We start from the raw sequence: 16,809 nt of genomic DNA, 5'->3' as shown, positions 1-16,809 counted from the left end.
AGACGGCACACCACGGGGCTCAGCCCCTGATGTATGCGGCCGGGGCTAACGCTCCGATTTATCGCCGGATTTTCGGAGTCTGCTGTCCCGTCCCCTCCAGTTCCGCCCCGTGCCCTCCCAACCCATCCCATCCCATCCCATCCCATCCCGGCCGCACCCCGCCGCCTTATCCTGTGGACGGCGTGGCCGAAACACCACGTCACCCCGTGGTACCAGACTGTGTCGCGCGGTTCTAACATTCCAGCTGGGCGCACGAAAAATAACCACCTGTTTCACATTCTCCCTTTCCAGGCGTGGTTCTCATTTCTCGGGGACTGTTATTAGTGTTGCCAGATCCAGTTTACAAAAAATGGGAGCTTAAGCCTTTCTCACATGAACCAGTTAGGTAAGGTTGATGCCTACGAGTTTCGTCACGCCACTTCCCTTTACTTCGCATTGAGAAGCCTATGCCTTGCGGGAAACACAAAATATGTTCCGGCGACGTGCTACGGAAGGTTGGACCCATCAAGAATGCTCTCTGCTTCACAAGCAGAACCTGAGAGCCGCCATCCTGTCTTTGTCTTTTGCAGTTGGAGCCCATATTTGGTGGGTTTTGTAATATAACCTATACCACATGAAAAAGTGCTATTTCTAAGCACCAGCACATGAGGATCTCTCAAAAACACGTCGCTACAGCTGCCATTTTCTGCAATTAAATTGACGAACGTCGCATTTGCGGTCCAAGACTTCTCATACTTATTTACATTCGTGTCATAACTCGCCTGTTACGAAACTACGCTGTTCTAAGCCAACAGCATATTGAAGAACTATCAAAATGCGTTGTTCTTGGCAGAACTTTTTATAATTATATGTCAGTTAATAACAGCGATTAAAGCCTCAGAAGTTCGTCACAAAAATACAAGGTAGTTGGTTGTCAAAATTCAGCGTAACGTAATTGGTAGGGGCACAAAGTTAAGACAAAATGTCACGTGGGTTTACAAATCGCCGTTTACGAATATTTTTTTCCTTTTACGTTTTCTAAAAAGTTGTGGAACTTTTTTATTAAATTAATAGGAACAGGACCCTTTTCGAAAATTCTTAAAGTTTCAGATATGCCTGGTATAACTGCTCTGTCTTGTACAAATATGTAAATCAGAACGAAAATGTACGATGCATTGTGTGCCGTCAGTATGTTTATGTGATTTATTTTTTATCCATTATTATTATGTAACACATCATTCACGCTGAAAGGTATTACATAAAAGTAGTTATGATTACTTCGTAACTAGTCCTTTTCGTCCCCCCCCCCCCCCCCCGCCGCTCCCACCCCCATCCACCCGGCCTTTTTAACCTACAGTAAGAGTTCGCAATATATTTCCATTCTTAACCAGAAAACCGAACAAAAATTAAATTCTCAAAGTTTGAGACATTTTCAGTAATTTTATAGTGTCTTTTAAAATACATAAGTAAGAACGAAAATGTATGATGCACATTATTCTGTCATTGTTTGTCACATTTGTTTTGTCCCTTATTGTGTAAAGCATCAGGCATGCTGAAATGCACTATATTAACATAGCCTTTAAGTCTCCCTTTTTATTAATTTTTTTATTTAATTGTATATGAAGAAATAGTTTTAGTCTGGTGTAATGTACTTGGGTATGCCTTACGCCCACCATATCTTAGTTTTATACGTTAATTACACACGGCTGTCGACAAACTGTACTTTGCTGCGCCAGGTACGTGTGGTTTCATTATATTTTGTTGTTATTCGAATAGTCCGAGAGAAAAGCGTTTTTAATACCGCACGTCTATAAAATCATTATTGCTATTGAAGTCTCTGTTCTAACCTTGACGTCAAGATGATCTGCAACGCAGCTTGAAACAGGAATTCGATAAATAAAAAGTCGTGATCCAGAAGGTGATTGTTTATTTATTATATCAAAAGGATAACCGTTTTCAATTACGAAATGTGTAGCTGATGTTAAAAACATACGCAAACTGAAAAAAATGGTTCATATGGCTCTGAGCACTATGGGACTTAACATCTGTGGTCATCAGTCCCCTAGAACTTAGAACTACTTAAATCTAACTAACCTAAGGACATCACACACATCCATGCCCGAAGCAGGATTTGAACCTGCGACCGTAGCGGTCGCGCGGTTCCAGACTGTAGCGCCTAGAACCGCTCGGCCAAACCGGGCGGCCTGAAAGCTATTCTTCATAGTGCCCTGAACTCTTAGATTTTCTGCGAAACTATCTGCAAAGTCATTGACTTACACAATGAGCATACGTTCAGCCGGACTTATTGTTAAGCAGCCCGAATTGTGCCAAAAGTATAGTCATTGAGTAAGATATATACACTCCTGGAAATTGAAATAAGAACACCGTGAATTCATTGTCCCAGGAAGGGGAAACTTTATTGACACATTCCTGGGGTCAGATACATCACATGATCACACTGACAGAACCACAGGCACATAGACACAGGCAACAGAGCATGCACAATGTCGGCACTAGTACAGTGTATATCCACCTTTCGCAGCAATGCAGGCTGCTATTCTCCCATGGAGACGATCGTAGAGATGCTGGATGTAGTCCTGTGGAACGGCTTGCCATGCCATTTCCACCTGGCGCCTCAGTTGGACCAGCGTTCGTGCTGGACGTGCAGACCGCGTGAGACGACGCTTCATCCAGTCCCAAACATGCTCAATGGGGGACAGATCCGGAGATCTTGCTGGCCAGGGTAGTTGACTTACACCTTCTAGAGCACGTTGGGTGGCACGGGATACATGCGGACGTGCATTGTCCTGTTGGAACAGCAAGTTCGCTTGCCGGTCTAGGAATGGTAGAACGATGGGTTCGATGACGGTTTGGATGTACCGTGCACTATTCAGTGCCCCCTCGACGATCACCAGTGGTGTACGGCCAGTGTAGGAGATCGCTCCCCACACCATGATGCCGGGTGTTGGCCCTGTGTGCCTCGGTCGTATGCAGTCCTGATTGTGGCGCTCACCTGCACGGCGCCAAACACGCATACGACCATCATTGGCACCAAGGCAGAAGCGACTCTCATCGCTGAAGACGACACGTCTCCATTCGTCCCTCCATTCACGCCTGTCGCGACACCACTGGAGGCGGGCTGCACGATGTTGGGGCGTGAGCGGAAGACGGCCTAACGGTGTGCGGGACCGTAACCCAGCTTCATGGAGACGGTTGCGAATGGTCCTCGCCGATACCCCAGGAGCAACAGTGTCCCTAATTTGCTGGGAAGTGGCGGTGCGGTCCCCTACGGCACTGCGTAGGATCCTACGGTCTTGGCGTGCATCCGTGCGTCGCTGCGGTCCGGTCCCAGGTCGACGGGCACGTGCACCTTCCGCCGACCACTGGCGACAACATCGATGTACTGTGGAGACCTCACGCCCCCCGTGTTGAGCAATTCGGCGGTACGTCCACCCGGCCTCCCGCATGCCCACTATACGCCCCCGCTCAAAGTCCGTCAAACGGCACATACGGTTCACGTCCACGTTGTCGCGGCATGCTACCAGTGTTAAAGACTGCGATGGAGCTCCGTATGCCACGGCAAACTGGCTGACACTGACGGCGGCGGTGCACAAATGCTGCGCAGCTAGCGCCATTCGACGGCCAACACCGCGGTTCCTGGTGTGTCCGCTGTGCCGTGCGTGTGATCATTGCTTGTACAGCCCTCTCGCAGTGTCCGGAGCAAGTATGGTGGGTCTGACACACTGGTGTCAATGTGTTCTTTTTTCCATTTCCAGGAGTGTATATATAAATAACCTTGTGGATAACATCGGAAGTTCGCTGAGGCTTTTTGCGGATGATGCTGTGGTATATGGAGAGGTTATAACAATGGAACATTGGACTGAAACGCAGGAGGATCTGCAACGAATTGACGCATGGTGCAGGGAGTGGCATTTGAATCTCGATGTGGACAAGTGTAATGTGCTGCGAATACATAGAAAGAAAGATCCTTTATCATTTATCTACAATATAGCAGGTCAGCAACTGGAAGCAGTTAACTCCATAAATTATCTGGGAGTACGCATTAGGAGTGATTTAAAATGGAATGATCATATGAAGTTGATCGTCGGTAAAGCAGATGCCAGACTGAGATTCATCGGAAGAATCCTGATGAAATGCAATCCGAAGACAAAGGAAGTAGGATACAGTACACGTGTTCGCCCACTGCTTGAATATTGCTCACCAGTGTGGGATCCGTATCAGATAGGCTTGACAGAAAAGATAGAGAAGATCCAACGGAGAGCAGAGCGCTTCGTTACAGGATCATTTAGTAATCGCGAAAGCGTTACGGAGATGATGGATAAACTCCAGTGGAAGACTCTGTAGGAGAGACGCTCAGTAGCTCGGTACGGTCTTTTGTTGAAGTTTCGAGAACATACCTATACCGAGGAGTGAAGCAGTATATTGCTGCCTCCTACGCATATCTCGCGAAGAGATCATAAGGATAAAATCAGAGAGATTAGAGCCCGCATAGAGGCTTACCGACAATGTTTCTTTCCACAAACAATACGAGACTGGAATAGAAGGGAGAACCGATAGAGATACTCAAAGTACACTCCGCCACACACCGTCAGGTGGCTTGAGGAGTATGGATGTAGATGTAGATGTAGATGTAGAAATAATAGTGAAGTACACGTAGTTGTAAAAATGTCCTAGCAGATCGGGGCCGGATCAGGTGTCACGCTTTGTGAATGGCAGTTCACTTTAAACCCAACAGCTATGTTAGAGATTGTAGGTCCATCTCATCCAGTTTAGGGGCAAACATTGGAAAGACAACTGCATGCAGTGTGTATCAGTCATCTCGTTTCTCCCAAAATGCCATTGCTCACAGAGGCACACAAGGCTGTGCGTCGGCGGTGTGTCTTAGCTGCAGAGAAACTGGAGAGTAGCTGACAAGTGAGCGTGGATCGACGAGCCAGGATTTTGCCTCTTTTCAAATAACGCAGTGCGGAGAGTGCACCCACGACACAATGAGGCGCTTATCCGATAAGTTGTGAACGTTGTAGGTCAGGATGGAAATGATTCAGTGATGGTTTTCGGCTGGTTTTTTTTGTACCATAACATAAGGCTAATCACTTAGATTACGGTGAACACGAAACAGTATGTTTATTTTAATGTTCTCGGTGACAAAATATTGGCCTTGCTTCTAAATCTTCATGCTGAGAATGACATGGACACACCCGTTGCTGGCTACGGCTAAAAAAATTTGGTTTATTCATTCATTTTTGAATGTTGAAATGTTTGGTAGTTTAGTGGTATTTTTGGATACCACAGCCTTTTACGAGGGCCTGAAATATATTAATAAGAACAGCCAGAAAGTGATGGAGAAGGTACTGTTCATAGTCTTCAGTCCACAGGTTCGCTATTCAACCAACCGTAGCTGAAAAAAGGTCTTTCTAAGATGGTTGGTTGGTTGATTTAGGGGGAAGAGACCAAACAGCGAGGTCATCGGTCTCATCGGATTAGGGAAGGATGAGGAAGGAAGTCGGCCGTGCCCTTTCAAAGGAACCATCCCGGCATTTGCCTGAAGCGATTTAGGGAAATCACGGAAAACCTAAATCCGGACGGCCGGACACGGGGTTGAACCGTCGTCCTCCCGAATACGAGTCCTGTGTGCTAACCACTGCGCCACCTCGCTCAGTGGTCTTTCTAAGAATGCAGAGGAGTCGCGACTAGTCGAATCACGACTATAAATAAGTCTACAGTCATTAACCGAACAGTATATTTTGAAAAAAAAAAAAGAAAAAGAAAAATTCACACGCACGAGTAGAACTTTTAAGCTCGTCCTATCGCACCCAACACTCGACACATTACAGTGACGATTTCCACTCTTTGTTACTAATGATGTTAAGTTATTTGCTCGCCATAAAATTGAAGTATACATGCTTGATATACACTACTGGCCATTAAAATTGCTACGCCAAGAAGGAATGCAGATGATAAACGGGTATTCATTGGAGAAATATATTATGCTAGAACTGACATGTGACTACATTTTCATGCAATTTGGGTGCATAGATCCTGAGAAATAAGTGCCCAAAACAACTACCTCTGGCCGTAATAACGGCCTTGATACGCCTGGGCATGGAGTCAGAGCTTGGATGGCGTGTACAGGTACAGCTGCCCATGCAGCTTCAACACGATACCACAGTTCATCATGAGTAGTGACTGGCGTATTGTGACGAGCCAGTTGCTCGGCCACCATTGACTAGACGTTTTCAGTTGGTGAGCGACCTGGAGAATGTGCTGGCCAGGGCAGCAGTCGAACATTTTCTGTATCCAGAAAGGCCCGTACTTCACCTGCAACATGCGGTCGTAGATTATCCTGCTGAAATGTAGAGTTTCGAAGGGATCGAATGAAGAGTAGAGCCACGGGTCATAACACATCTGAAATATAACGTCCACTGTTCAAAGGGTCGTCAATGCGAACAAGAGGTGATCGAGACGTGTAACCAATGGCACCCCATACCATCACGCCGGATGATACGCCAGTATGCGATGACGAATACACGCTTCCAATGTGCGTTCACCACGATGTCGCCAAACACGGATGCGACCATCATAATGCTGTAAACAGAACCTGAATTCATCCGAAAGAATTACGTTTTGCCATTCATGGACCCAGGTTCGTCGTTGAGTACACCATCGCAGGCGCTCCTGTCGCTGATTCTGCGTGAACGGTAACTGCAACCATGGTCTCCGAGCTGATAGTCCATGCTGCTGCAAACGTCGTCGAACTGTTCGAGCAGATGGTTGTTGTCTTGCAAACGGCCCCATCTGTTGACTCAGGGATCGAGACGTGGCTGCACGATCCGTTACAGCCATGCGGATAAGATGCCTGTCATCTCGACTGCTAGTGATACGAGGCCGTTGGGATCCAGCACGGCGTTCCGTATTACCCTCCTGAACCCACCGATTCCATGTCCTGCTAACAGTCATTGGATCTCGACCAATCTGAGCAGCAATGTCGCGATACGATAAACCGCAATCGCGATAGACTACAATCCGACCTTTATCAAAGTCGGAAACGTGATGGTACGCATTTCTCCTCCTTACACAACAACGTTTTACCAGGCAACGCCGGTCAACTGCTGTTTGTGTATGAGAAATCGGTTGGAAACTTTGCTCATGTCAGCACGTTGTAGGTGTCGCCAGCGGCGCAAACCTTGTGTGAATGCTCTGAAAAGCTAATCATTTGCATATCACAGCATCTTCTTCCTGTCGGTTAAATTTCGCGTCTGTAGCACGTCATCTTCTTGGCGTAGCAATTTTAATGGCCAGTAGTGTAGGAGCCCGCACACGAAACAGAAGATCACCAATGAAACACGGCCTTCCCAGCAAATCATTAATCCAGTCTGACCGCTTTCAGACATCTGCACTAGATAAGTACAATTTCTCATTCGACCAAAAAATAACAATGTCGTGTAATATTCCTTCCCCAAGTTAATTGCAATAATTTCCTGATTCTCTCTTAAATGAACGTGTATTGTGTTGGACGACTGTGTAGATAAATAAAAATTAAAAAAAAAACAAGAATATTATGAATGTCTGTAAAGTTAATTGCAGGACTTTTCCTGACAAAAATCTTGAAGATTCTCTGAAAATAGTAATTATTATTATTTTTTGTATCTCCAGCAATAAAGATGCGCTGGAGGAAGAATTGTTCCTCTGAATCTTGGCGATGTCGGTCTCGGGACTCCACAGCTGCGCGATCGACAATTTAGTATTGACGGTCCTGCACAATCTCAAAGAAAAACGGGAGGGGAATGAAAATGGCAGCTGATCTTAATCATAGTGGCGAGAATAAATCCACGTACGTGCTACTGAATGTCACTATTGAGAAAAGACGGCAAACGCTCGTCGCTGGTTTGATCGATGTTATTATAAATTAGATGCAGGCTCTTGAAATTATTTTCGCCACAGGATGTAAATCTTGCTGGTGAAACTTAAACATATATGATGTCCAATGTGAAGTGTCGAATTTCTTAAAGACTGAATTACCTTTCCCTGTTTTGCTGTCTTGGACGGTGATTATATTCACCGTTTCTTCATCAAGATGAGCTCTTTCAAGTGGCATTATTTCTTCATCCTTCCACGTTTTCTACATCGGCACTAGACATTAAAGTCACAATTCTGCCTGGAATGGCGGACTATCCCTTTCATACAACAATATATATCTCTCTATACTCCCGCTAGGAAGACAATAAAAACAAACAAAAATTAGAAACTACATCCAAGCTGTCTAACAAAGCCAGAGATACAATGTACATTAGTCTCTTTTTAACATCGCTGCTGCCACTCGCAGCCACCATATCTTTCAGTGTCAATATTACCGTCGTGGGTGTATAATTTTTCAAATGTAGTAGTAAGATTAGTGTGACTCTGATCTACTTTCTGCTAACACACGTTCAAGCTTGAGGTAGGTTTTGAACTTGCGACCGTATGTAAATAGGTATTTATTCAGTAATTCAATTAATAAAGGGTGTAGAATCATGGAGACGTTTACTATTTCTTATGATAAACTGAACCCAAATGCTAAATGTATGAATCTCTAATCATAAGTGCTTAAGATTAGAAATAATGGAATAAAGAGTAAAAGAGGTGGCTTCATGGAAATCTCCATAGAATGTGTTTATACCCTACAGAACCTAATTACAAATGTATAACTTTCAAAGTTCAATGTTACGCGCTTTTTAAAGTTTCGTAAAACTGGATTTTTGAAGGAACTAATTTTCGGATTATGCTGTAATACGAAACCTTTGACACTGGCTTAGTTTTACATTATCTGGACAAGTTTTGTAACAATATTTAAACATTTAATTGTACATTAGATTATTGTGAAAACTATTTGTTCACTCCGGCCGCGGTAAGCGCAAGCTTCTGCGATCTCGACGTTGCCTGAATGAAGGTGAAAAATCGATATCTCGCTCGCCACACTAGCATTCTGACAAGTACTTGCTTTCCCACACTGTTTTTCAAGATGGCAAAAGTTGTGCTAATATTGATGCATGTATATGTTTGCTCTAATCTACAAAGAGTTGCTTCATCGGATGTAGCATACCTTGGATATCTTCCTGAGTGATTTGACACCATAATCAAGGCAAGAGGCGGTGTTGCATCGTTCTAATGTGATGTCTCGTAAGTGTGCTCAGTTGTTTGTGCGATACACTTGTGTGGTAGAAATTTCAAATACTTATTTTGAACGGTCTCTGAGATAACGGATGATAAACGTCCAGCATAGATAAGACGGGGGAGACCTATAAAAATCATTAAACCCCTGTGTATGCAATAAAGTGATGGGAAGAGCCCTGGGTGCAGTGAAATAGACTCCATGGTGTTTGTGCGTTTAATGCGTATTGTTCGAGTCATACGAGAACATTATCTTATTAGTGACTGGATCATTGCCAGATTGAAGTTCACTTGCAGTATGCGTGGGGAGCGTCTAGAATTGGACGTCGCGGGAATTGCCATTACACAAATGGGAAGAAGTTTCCAAGAGAACCGATGTATTCGATACATCATGTGCGACATCCCTGCCTCGTATTCTTTATCCGCTTTAATCCCCCTACTACCAGGATCGTTGTGTCTCACTGAGTGCCACAGTGATCGTATAGACTCCAAGTAATATGCACCTCATATATTGCCAGTATCTTAATGAACTGACACGAAAACATACATTCTAGTTGTTCACTGCAACAGTAACGATTCTGTTGTCATAAATATTAGTTCAAGAACACAAAACGATATTTAGATTGGGTCATCTTGACCCCAGTGGTACTCAGATCAGAAACCCATGAATAAATTTTAATGTACTCTAAATATCAAACAAAACGAAACATCATCGGACTCACTCGACTCGGAGGAAGAAAGTTGCAAATTTGGTAAAAAAAATAGCTTTGAAAACAAGGGAGCTATGATATTCCAATAGGTTGTGGGGTCATATTGACCACCGTGGTACTAGGAAGAGTACAACAGCTACGGCAAGAAACCATAACAATGGCTTCAAAATAAGCAGGAAATAATATTTTTCCCGTTGCAGTTGTTTCGTATAACAGTTGTTCAACATAACAGCTATAAATCCATTTTCATAAACGTTACAGTCAAGTAATAAACAAACAATTTAAGCTGGGAGGGGAGGGGGGGGGGTTCTTACTGACCCCGGTGGTACTAGATGCAAAAACCATGAACAAATTTCAATGTGTTTCAAATATAAAAATGAACGAAAAGTCACTGGATACATTTAAACTGGATGTGATCGTTTAGAAAATAAAGTTCTATAAACAAGGGAGATATATGTTTCCAGAGTGTATCAACCCCATTAGTACTACAAGGATTAAGTGCCCAACTCCCACGTCTAGACACTTATGACATTCTTTTGCTTGTATGAGACTATACCCGAAGACTAGTGAGAACAATGTTGCTCATTGAGAGGTAGAGAATGGGTTCCAGAGTGGTGAGGGGAATGTCTTGCTTACCAGTAAGTCTCGGTTTAGCCAGTGCATTGATTCTGGTAGTCTGTTCATGTACGTGCCCATCGTATATCTCAAAAATCTGACATTACTCTTTAAATAGAGCAATATATTAAACCCTGTTGTGATAAAATTCTAAAATGGACTGGTTCAGTAGTAAAGTGCTTTGTTCGTCGTGAACCAAATTTTACGCCATAAAATGTGGTTCTGATGTAGCGTAAAAGACACTTTCAGTCACAACTTGTAACCGCTTGAAATCATCTGTAACTTTCCATATCGATCGTTTTCCAAACTTTTACTTCAAGTTTATATATTCGGATTCCCTTTTAGAAACGATCACGGTTTAAAGTATACTAACATGTATTGGAAGTCAGAACCTCCTTTTTCGCAATGACACAACAGGTTTAGTCGGGATATCTTTCAGTAACTAATCTTACAACCAACAATTTGAGAACACTGTTCATCTTAATTTTGGCACTTTCTAGAAAAGACTTTTAAAGCGATTCATACAGTTCAATCGAACCACGAGGCCAAAATACCCAGCTAATGGTAATTATTTTTACTTAAAAGAAAATGTTTTAATTACTGTTAATTATAAACACCAGTAAAGGTACGCTGATAACTTTCGTAATACTATCCTTGCACAAAATCCAAAATCAGTTCCGTAACTCTTACGAAACGGAATCGCTTAATTGAAATCACAATAACATATTGTTTGACTTTTATTTTGATATTTTGCTAGTGACTATTGTTTCTGTATGTTTTAGCCCGTTTCAATCAGGCCACTGTAAACATAATTCGCAAACGACCAAAACCAATAATTTGTGTGAAAATTCCAACGCCATTTGCGTACACAGAATTATCTGTATAATTACTCATTAACGTAACTTAAAATCGCTTAATTTGCTTTGTTAGTAAGAGTCTTGGCACGCTAGCGACAGTTACAGATGTGTTCGTTTTCAAAATGGCGCTATGTTGTTTGTGCACAGCATAAAGAGAGAAACTCTGGCGCACTCAGATATTTCTGTGCAACTAAAGAGTGTTGTTTCTATTCAAAAATTCTAATAAACAATATTATTCGAAGTTCTTATAAATTATTTATGAAATGAAGAAAAAAAGACCTCAACATGTGAAGACGGGGATCTGCAACCCTCGACAACAAACGACTGCATGAAAAAGATATCAAAGGGAGTTATAAATTTGAGTGTCTGTGTTATTAGTAGAGTCCATTTATAGTAAACTATTGACAAACCTGACTGTGCTCTCGTCTTTGGCACCATCACGTCAGGAATACACACACCACTGCAAGTGGCTCCTGCAACTGATGACAGCCATTTGTAGGGATTACAGTCAAATTGGCATCTTTATACCACTTTTTTCCATTTTTTGAGCATACTGCACATAACATAAGCTACACATAACGAAAGATATTGTAATATCTTACAGTTATGGTTACTGAGTGTTTGGAAATGAGAAAATGTATACCAACAAAGCCGTGTTAGAGTAAAATTTCAATTTTCTCTCGGTAAATTTAATTCATGCCAGAAGGAAATCAGATGCTGGAAAGAAGTAAAAACAAATAGTGTTAACTTGATATTGCAAGCTTACTTCGAAATATATATTTGTATCGACCTGGAAGTTCTTTTTTTTTTTGTGGTTTTAGGGCGCACAACTTCAATGGTCATTAGCGCCCAGACTACATGAAGAATGCACCGCCAGGCACAAGTTTAAAACAGCAACTAAAAGGGAAAACACGATAAAAGACAGACTGACAGGCATAGGATTAAAAAAACAGCATAATCAAAGGTCGTTAGAGAGGTTGGTCAAGTTGATAAAATGAAGAACGCGAGCAGCTGCGTTAAACTTAAATCACCACCGCCAGGTGCTCTCTTCACAGCAAAAGCAATTAAAGGATAATCAGAAGTCTAAGAGCTTGTGGGAGGGTGGAAAGGCAACTGAAATAATAACTAAGAATCAGAGGTAATGAAACTATTACTTTTGGTACAAAATAAGCGAAGTAGGTGGAGCAGGAGCCGTATGAAGCAAACGTAATAAGTGGTACAAAGATACTAAGACTGGTAAAATGTTACGCTGGTAACATTACATCATAGAGCTGTACGTCTATCGTTTTCGCTGTGAATATGGACCTGGCTTCATAAAAATGACTGGCCATACAGTATATTCTTATCCGTTATAGATACTGTTGAACAGCTTGAATGTGTATCAAATGATTTTTTAGCTATATTTAGTTGTTAGCAATGACTAAAGAAACATTTCTTTACTTTCATTAACTAGTTACGAGCCATTTCTGGCTAATCCTTAGATGCGCTGCAAAGATATATATAATCATACTTAAAGCGCGATGCAATGCACTACACGTTGCTTCACTGTGCGAAAATACAGGGAAACCTTTAGTACGTTGTCTAGTGTGATACATATTTAATGAAAACTAAATTTCTTTACCCATAGTCGGATTATTGGCAGTAACAGTATTAAAATCTGACTGTTAGATCAAACCGATCACGTCAAAACACAAAAAATACGTATAAAATCTGATAATGAGACAGAACCCGATTTCAGTGTCAGATGCTGCAAAATTATCTCTGGGCTCCAGTAGTAAACAGTTGACAACACAGACGAAATGCTTTAAAAATTCACAATAAGAATTATCTTCAAATTTCGATAGGAAAACGGCAATATTCATCATACTTACCGTTCATACCGTTATAGATCTGGAATGTGCGAGGGCGATAGACATATTTAATGTTGTTCACTTACTTAGAGCTGCAATTCATAACAAAAGCTAATGCACCTACAATAAATTTCCTGTTGTGTAATGAGTAATTCTCACAGTTTTCCTTTATGATTGTTTTCCAATTACATAATATTTTGCCTGCATCCCACGCACAATATTCAAAAACTTCTCGCATAAATTCAAAGAAAACTCGCTCTATAGGTATTTCCGAAGCCTACATTTTACAAATTTTTACAAATATAATGTAACCACACAATGTCTGACATTTCATCTCCATCATATACCTACATTTTGACACGACCTTTTGGGAAGCTTTCGTTCAACATGTTCCAACTTCAACTGGATGCCTTCATTTGTTCTTCAGTTAAATTGGTGTAACACTGGGCTTAGCTTGCGTGCAGATATAATCTTAACGTATAATATCCTTACTTCTCATCTTTTTAATCATTGAGTCCTGCGATGTACTCGGAATCGTCATCAGGACATCCTTCATTAGTTTTCGCTGATCGCTGACGTCATGAAACCAGCTACTTAATGTGGGCTAGTCCTGGGGGCGGGGGGAGAGGGGAGCACCGTGTGATAGGCTAGAATGTCTTTTAATATATTTGAGATCGTAGGACGTTAATGTAAGTTTTCAAGGTTTACTAACAACATGTAATATCTTCTGTAAAAGGCTAAGTGGTATAATATTCGGAGTTATATGCACTAACATATTTCCCGAAAAACACGCTAGATATGTGAGGTCAAATACTTTTCCAACTGGGAGTTTCCATTTCCGTTACCTTGAAGTAATCGGATAACACAGAAGGCAGCATAATTTCTGGACATGATAGAAAAAGTATGAGTCTTAACGCGCAGTTATAGTGCTAGGAAAGGACTGGAAATGTAACTGAAGAGATGACCAATGAGAAGCAAAAAGTGGTAACTGGAAACAGGGATCACAGTAAGAGAATCTTATGAGACAGCTTTGTCTATGGTACAAAAAGTTTCTTTGCCTCAGATAAGAAAGGGTCTCCCGTAGATGTAGATTAAGCCAATAAACAGATGGCCTTCTAGGACACCTGTGGTTTCAGAAAAGCAGGAAAAGGTAGGCATGTCCCACTGTAGACATAGAAGAGGTGTGGACCAGTTGTTGTGGGAACAATTAGGAAAGAAGTCCACAAACTTCTTCATGACAAGTGGTAGAGGATACAAGATTTTTCCTGGAATGATATTTAAAAGCAGGATCATGGTGTCATAATGGGTGAAAAAGGAAATAAAATCGGCAGTGGTAAAGGTCATAGTGTCAAGGGTGACCTGGCCAATATGGAAACAGCAGCGAACCACGCAACTGTTGAGTTTATTCCTGTTTTTATCCCTGCCAGACTGAGATAGGTGCTTTGTAGGGCTTGCAATTTCAACGTTAAAAATGACGTGTGGCAGCTACAATATTCAATCGTAATACGTAATAGAGACAGCACGAGTAATTCAGCACCACTCACTGTTAGGCCGCAAAGTCTGGCAGCCATGACTACTCAGAGTTCAACCGACAACACCCGAACGGCGGCAGCGTCCACGTCTTAGCGGATAAGCAATACTCTATTATGTTTATGTTCTAGATATTATGTATTGTGATTTCAGTTCGTGCCATCCGCTGTTTGTTGTTCAGGGTCCACAAAGTTAAAAGTGGAAAATTCTAGATTAGATCCGTCCGGCTAGCCGTGCCGTCTAACGCCGGTCCCCGGTACGAATCCGCCAGGCGGATTACTGTTGAGGTCAGGTGAGCCGGCCAGTCTGTGGATGGTTTTTAAGGCGGTTTTCCATCTGCCTCGGCGAATGCGGGCTGGTTCCCCTTATTCTGCCTCAGTTACTGTGTCGGCGATTGTTGCGCTAACACTTTCTCCACGTATGCGTGCACCATAATTACTCCACCACGAAAACAATGGGGTTATACTCGTCTGGTATGAGACGTTCCCGGAGGGTCCACTGGAGGCTGAACCGCACAATAGCACTGGGTTCGGTGTGGGGCGGCGGTGGGGTGAGTGGTTTGCTGTAGCCTGTTTGGAGTTGTGAACCACTGAGGGCTACGGCGCGGACGAAGCATCTCCGTCGTTTCAAGGTCCACAGTTCCATACAGTACAGTATAATACAATACAATAAAAGATATTATATAACTTTCTCTACTCTCGTTCATGTGGGCCGAGGAGCCCTTTCAGCTTGGGGGCCCCAGGACACTGCCCACTTAGCCCTGTGATAGACACGTCACTGACCCCAGTTCAACAGTTCTGTGAACCAGGCGAACACGGAGTTTGATTATCTGCTTCTACCCTTTAGAGGGCCAAAATACATATGGTTTCCGTTGAAGCTATTTAAACAGTGACATGTGCGTTGGTGGCAAAACATTTTCACTCATGAGCGTATGACTAGTCACTAGCGTGAAGGCGGCACCTTTTTTGTGTAAACTCAGACATCAGTATTAAAAGAATTAAATATAACTGGAAATTTTGAACCCATTACATGTGAAGATGAAAAGGAATCTAAACTAAGCTTATTTCTTCAGCATATTAGATGGTTAAAAATATATTTAACAAGCTTCTGATTGGCTCCTGAAAACAGCAACCTGCAAATCATGTAGAGGCGTAGTTCTGAACATAGTTCGATGACTGATAAAGGAATGGTAAACATGTGCAGATACAAGTCAGCATCCACTTACCGCAAGACATACCTGGTGAAAGGAGTTATCACTTACATTAAGAAGGTACACAAATGCAAAACCATAGCTACCTGTAGACCATGCAGTGATTGGCATGTTGAATCTAGTGCTCCATAAACTGATTTTCATGTGAAATTAAGAATGATAGTCACAAAGTATACACCTTAAGCCAATAATTTCGAGTTACACTACTGGCCATTGAAATTGCTACACCAAGAAGAAATGCAAATGATAAACGCGTATTCATTGGACAAATATATTATACCACAACTGACATGTGATTACATTTTCACGCAATTTGGGTGCATACATCCTGAGAAATCAGTACCCAGAACAACCACCTCTGGCCGTAATAACTGCCTTGATACACCTGGGCATGGAGTCAAACAGAGCTTGGATGGCGTGTACAGGTACAGCTGCCCATGCAGCTTCAACACGATACCACAGTTCATCAAGAGTAGTGACTGACGCATTGTGACGAGCCAGTTGCTCGGCCACCATTGACCAGAGTTTGAAACTGGCGATAGATCCGGAGAATGTGCTGGCCAATGCAGCAGTCGAACATCTGTATCCAGTAAGGCCCGTACAGGACCTGCAACATGCGGTCGTGCATTATCCTGCTGAAATGTAGGGTTTCGCAGCGATCGAATGAAGGGTACAGCCACGGGTCGTAACACATCTGAAATGTAACGTCCACTGTTCAAAGTGCCGTCACTGCGAACAAGAGGTGACCGAGACGTGTAACCAATGGCACCCCATACCATCACGCCTGGTGATACGCCAGTATGGCGATGACGAATACACGCTTCCAATGTGCGATCACTACGATGTCGCCAAACACGGATGCGACCATCATGATGCTGTAAACAGAACCT

Source organism: Schistocerca cancellata, chromosome 9 (genome assembly GCF_023864275.1).
Source record: "Schistocerca cancellata isolate TAMUIC-IGC-003103 chromosome 9, iqSchCanc2.1, whole genome shotgun sequence".
Taxonomy (NCBI): Eukaryota; Metazoa; Arthropoda; class Insecta; order Orthoptera; family Acrididae; genus Schistocerca; species Schistocerca cancellata.
The sequence above is the reverse complement of the archived record's forward strand: the minus strand, read 5'-3'. Positions refer to the sequence as shown.